The sequence below is a fragment of the Arvicola amphibius genome, chromosome 6 (assembly GCF_903992535.2).
Source record: "Arvicola amphibius chromosome 6, mArvAmp1.2, whole genome shotgun sequence".
Taxonomy (NCBI): domain Eukaryota; kingdom Metazoa; phylum Chordata; class Mammalia; order Rodentia; family Cricetidae; genus Arvicola; species Arvicola amphibius.
This window is the reverse complement of record NC_052052.2, coordinates 118,584,246-118,590,245: the sequence shown is the minus strand read 5'-3', so window position 1 is coordinate 118,590,245 and position 6,000 is coordinate 118,584,246. Positions and strand designations below refer to the sequence as shown.

Genomic DNA, 6,000 nt, shown 5'->3' with positions numbered 1-6,000 from the left:
GTATGTTTGAAAAGCCTAGATGAAACATTATTTTACGTTTACCTAAAATTGCATAAAACACATATAAGTATATGTGTATATACACACAGATCTTAAATGAAGTTATGCTTCCTGAGATACGATGGTTTCCTCAGACAGCTAACAAAATGCCAGTAACAAGCATAAGAAATGTCTTTTTGCATTGGTGGTCAGCAAAGTCCAAGACACTACCAACATAATATAAGCTTTGCTGTTGCCCTTGTGTAGAAGAAACGGTGGGGCTGTGTCCCGCCACCCGGCTAGCTTTACACCCAAAATAATTACACAGAAACTGTATTCATTTAAACACTGCCTGGCCCATTAGTTTCAGCCTCTTATTGGCTAATTCTCACATCTTGCTTTAACCCATATTTAGTAATCTGTGTAGTACCATGAGGTGGTGGCTTACCACGAGAGATCTTAACCTGCATCTGTCTCGGAGAGGAGAGGCATGGTGACTGCCTGAGGGGTCTGCCTGACTGCTTTCTTTCTCTCACAATTCTGTTCTGTCTACTCTGCCTACCTAATTTTCTGTCCTATTAAAGGGCCAAGGCAGTTTCTTTATTAACCAATGAAAGTAGTACATAGACAGATGACCCTCTTCCATCATTTCCCCTTTTTCTGTTTAAACAAAAGGAAAGGCTTTAACTTTAACATAGTAAAATTACATATAACAAAACAGTTATAAAGCAAAAATTACAGTTACTATATATATATATATATATATTATCTTTTATCATAACAATGGAAAACTATAACTATCTATCAATTCTTCAACTCCATCAAAGACTCAAGAAGGATATAATATTCCCTAAGTAAAAAAGAAGTAAGCAACTTCCAAAACTCTAGAAATAACAGAGACAACTCGCTGCCTGGACAGTCACCCAAAGTTCCTCTGTACCGTTAGGGCATCCATCTTCGGCCTACAGGCCCATAGTTTCCAGCATACATTTCCATGAAGCAGGAAAATTCAAAAACAGTTTAGTCACTATCTGCTGTATTCTGCAGAATATCTTGCAGACTCTTTCATGAGTCAGGAACCCCAAAGAATCATCTCACCTTTAGGCAAGTTCAGCAGTCCTCTCTTTCTGGGTTCTTTTTGTCCAGTTTATGCAATAGTCTAGGCAAGAGCAGTTCTTGCCCAAATGGCTAACCAACTCCATAAGGAGCCTCTTTGATGTCCATCTTCCTCTTGAAGTAGATTGGTGCTGCCAGGAGCATATATGTCTCATTGTCATGAAAATCCCTAAGTTATTAAAACATTAAATGCCATATTCTGTAGTTTTTTAAAGTAATGAAGAATGCCTATCCAACTGAAATATATGTCATTATCTAGAAAATCTAACATGACTACAAGCTTGATTATTATTGACAATTATCCATTAACAACCTGTATTTCCTAACTATACATTACATTTTTAAATGAACTACACAATCACAATACCTTAATCAAGAGCAGAAATACATATACATATAAGCAGTTTCTTTATTAACCAATGAAAGTAACACATAGACAGATGACCCTTCTCCATCACCCTTGGCTGCCTCCAAAGGTGGAAAGTAAGTCCCTATTGCAAAATAGACTTCAGACACAGAACTCAGAAGATTCAAGCTGGGTCTGATGGGAATGCCTCTTCCCTACGGACTATCTTTCATATACTATATGCTCCTATGCAAGCTCCCAAAGGTGAGAAACAATAAAGAATCCTACCCAGCTGCAGTGCCCATGAACCAGAATGACCAACCCTCCAAGAAACTCTTGAAGGTGCAAAAGTGACAGTCATGTATCGACAGTAACCAAGAGCTGTATAAATGGGCTTATGGGCCACTCAACTGGAGGAAAATTAGGCCTGGTATTAGAAACCTACCCAACTACCTGGAACACTGAGGTTGTGGGTCTTAGAGGAGAACTTACCACTGCAAATTTAGTAGAACAACATAATTCTGAAACACATTCTAAGTGCTTATCCTTATACCAACAGGTAAGTTCAGCCCCCACACCTCATCAAAGAAGCTGCCTTTTGCTGCAGATGGAGACCATCACAGAAAACAACTGATCAAAGAGACACTGACAATTTTCATGGAGAAACATGAATAGACATCAATTTGTCCTAAATAGAGCACTGGCTGATGAAATACCATTATAGACACTACAAAAGTCCAACTTGTTAAACAAAGAAGTTTTATTAATGTTGCTTACAGCAAAATGGGTGAGAACTTACATACAGGCATAGAAATGACTTATAGACTTATGCATCACCAAGAGCCCACCCCTTCATGGGTGGCAATTCATGGAAGCTAGAAAAAGAAAGGGCACAGCATAACCTGCAGATTCTGAGAAGCTATTACTGTTCAGTTGTTTCTGAAAGAGGTAAAGTCAGTTTTCATTACTAGTGTGACCCTTGGTATATTGACCACATTCCAGGGCAGGCCTCATGACCAGAAAAGGCTATCACAAGCTGGACATGATAGGTAGAGGATGAGGGAAAGCATGAGATAGGTTGGGAAGAAAGATGGTGGAGGATCTGGGAGGAATTGGGGGAAACGAATGAATATGATCCGTTCATATTCACTGCAGACATTCAGATACATTGCAGACATCCTGAAAAAAATAATAAAAACATTGTAAAACAAAAATAGAAGAGCTGTATTATGAAGAACATCAGGAGCAAAGTTAAGTGACAAAATCAAGAAATTCAGAAAAGGTCTCAGATTATTTAACAAATAAGTAAAATCGACGGTGTATGTAAACAGACACTTGAATTAAAAGGAAACCCAGTTTAAGTCCCAAACACGTAGCATCATTAATATGCAAATTGATGAAGTGTTTAAAAGTAAGGGTATATAAATTCTTGTTCATCTGATGTGTAGACCTTGTCTGTTATGAGTACTGTGGAAAAGGAGATGAAACAAAGAGGTGCACACACCACGCCTGCCTCTAGCTGAAGCCCGAGTTGTTTTCCCCTCTTCAGATGGTCACTTGGCATCACTCGGTGAGGTTACAGATGTGCAGATGGTCCTACTCAGCATCCCCACATTGCAGGGAGCTCTGGCACATATGCACAAAGGGCATGGCCAAGGACATTAGACAAAATAGCTGAAAACAGAAATAGCAGGAGCAAATATTCCCCCATAATGACATAGAAAAATAAATTATGAAACCATCACAAAATTAATCTGTGAGATTTAAAGTAAAATGTGAAAAGTGAAACCTACACGGGCCTAACTTGTGCGCATCTTAAAAATATTTGTCCTAAACAAAAAGTGATAATCGGATACTCATAGCATACTGTTAATACAGACTTTTTTAATAGCATGGTATTTTTGACTCTGCATAGGGACAAACTGAAGAATCAACTCAGAACAGTGTAAAAGGGTGCAGACCAACTCTAAGAGTCCAGCTCTTGAAGAGGTGAGAAGGAAAATATGTTAGACAGGAATATTCATAAATTAAAGAATTATACTAATTTTATGCTAAAACTTTAGAGCAAACAACAACTATATTTGGAGTATAAGGGTACAAGAACCTCCCAAATGCTGGGATTAAAGGATGTGCCACCACCGCCGAGCTGAAAAGAAGATAATAGGTAGAAATTTGGCAGCCTAAATGTCCCTAACAGGAAGTCAGGGCCTCACATTGGGTACAACTATGATGCTAGCATCACAGCCAGTTCTGGGGATTTATTGTTCTCACCTTTGCCCTGGTGCTGTTGCTGTTTTCTCACTTAACCCAATTTTTTTTTTGATAATTTTCTTCCTTTTTTAAAATCTTATTTTGTATACCAAACCCAATTCACTCTCCCTCTCTCCCTACCTTCTTACCCTCCATCCACTCCTTAGCAAGGGTGAGGCCCCCCATTGGGAGTCAACAGTCTGTCACATCACTTGAGGTAGGACCAAGGCCCTCCATCCTGTATCGCAGCTGAACAAGGTATCCCTCCATAGGGAATGGGCTCCAAAAAGTCAGTTCATGCAATAGGGATAAATACTGATTCCATTGTCAGTGTCCCCACAGACTGCCCAAGCCACACAACTGTCACCCAAATTCAGAGGACCTAGTTCAGTCACATGCAGAATCCCTCAACTGTCCACTCCGCAGTCAAAGAGTTCCCACTTGCTCCTGTCAGGTGTTTCTGTGAGTTCCCCAACAAGGTCTTGACCCCTTTGCTCATATTATAGTTCTTCCCTCTCTATGACTGGACTCCAGGAGCTTAGCCCAGTGCTTAGTTGTGAATCTGCTTCCATCAGTTACTGGATGTAGGTTCTATGGTGATAATTAAGGTAGTCATCAACCTGATTACAGAGGAAGGGCCGTTAAGGCACCCTCTCCACTATTAGTTAGATTCCTAACTGGGATCATGTTTGATCCCAGTTTCCTGGGAATTTCCCTAGTGCCAGTTTTTTTTTTTTTTTTTTTTTTTTTTTTTTTTTTTTTTTCCATTCAGCAGTAAAACAATAATGGCATCTTGAAATTGGCAGTCAAATGGATGGAACTAGAAAAGACCATCCTAAGTGAGGTAACCCAGACCCAGAAAGACTCATGTGCTCACTCATAAGTGGATATTAGACATAAAGCAAAGGCTAGCCAGCCTGCAGTCCACAACCCCAGAGAAGCCAGGAAGCAAGGACGATCATAAGAGACACATAGGAAGATCTCCCTGGGACTATGGAAAAGACACCAGATCTTTAGAGTAAATTGGGAGCCTAGGGAAAAAGAGAAAAGGGTGGAGAGGAGAGGAGAGAAGGGAACGGGGAGATGGGGGGGTTACGTGAGAGATCTGGATTGGCGAAAGTCTAATGGGGAAAGGGCAGAGACAGAGAGTGAAACAATTTTGTTCTTAAGTTCCTTTCTCAAGCATTTCCTTCCTCCCTCCCTCCCTCCCTCCTTCTTTCCTCCCTCCCTCCCTTTTTTCTTCCTCCTCCTCCCCATTCTGCTTCCTTTTATGCCCATCACTCCGCCTCTCTTTCTCTCCCTCCTTCTCCCCTTACTTCTCTTCCTCTCACCCCTTGATGTGTTTTCTTTCCTTTGTCTTTCTTTCATCTGGCTTATGATAGAGGTTTCCACCTGATGTGTGGTTTTAGGGCCTCTTTGACATGCTATCCTCTACCAGACACCCAGAAAAGAATTCACTAATCTGAAGTTCACAATAACCCTATAAAATAGACATTGCTTAACTGTGGCTTACACATATAAAAAGTGGAATTCAAAGACATAAATGTGTAATAGTCAAGGTCAAATGACTAATCAGAGGCAGAGTAAGTCAGGATTTGAACCCACATCTGCGTCTTGTTTGTCATCTTTGCCTGATGTCTATCACTTACCTTTAGATTTATAAACCACACTGATGACTAGCCAGGGGTTTTTATTCTCTAAAATATTTGCAGTGTGTTTTTATAATTGTTTTTATTACTTACTTCTATTTTATAGCTGGCCTCAATTTATAACATGCTTCCTGCAACAATAGTTGTAAAGAGAAGCAAACATGAGAAACATCTCTGCTTTGATAAAGGAAACATTCATGGTATTCACATTAGCATCAGCCATGCTGGAAGCCAGTTGCAGGCCCAATGGTCTTCCAGAGAAAGAGATACTAGCATTCGCCCCAATTGCAGTAGAGGGAGGAAACTCAACTTTCTTTTATTGTTGGTAAACAGTTTTTTCTTTTTACTTTTGATTAAGTATTATGGCAAACAATATGACCCAGATTGTTTTTGCTCTTTATAATAAGGGATTGGTTTGTGTTCATTATAAAATATTTTAGTGATTGCACTTGTCTTGCTTGGTATATTGGGAGGTAAGGAAAGGGAATCACACGATACCATTACTCAGAAAGCAGAATTCTCCCTTCACACTTTCTCCCTCCTCCTTCTCTCTCATCACACCCTTTTCTCAGAATCCTAGTCCTATGTCTTTCTTCACAGATATAAACATAAAGATCACCTGAATTCTCCCCAAAATACTTAATCTTTGAATGGGTACCT

The 6,000-nt window shown here is 39.8% G+C and overlaps 1 long non-coding RNA gene across 1 annotated transcript in view; it reads right to left on the bottom strand.

The window, feature by feature from the left end:
• Positions 1-2,445: 2,445 nt before the first annotated feature.
• LOC119817422 overlaps positions 2,446-6,000 on the bottom strand; it is a 118,861-nt gene continuing 115,306 nt past the window's right edge. Inside the window, exon 3 of the long non-coding RNA XR_005285900.1 lies at positions 2,446-2,620. This is a non-coding gene — a long non-coding RNA (uncharacterized LOC119817422). The remainder of the gene's footprint in view (positions 2,621-6,000) is intronic.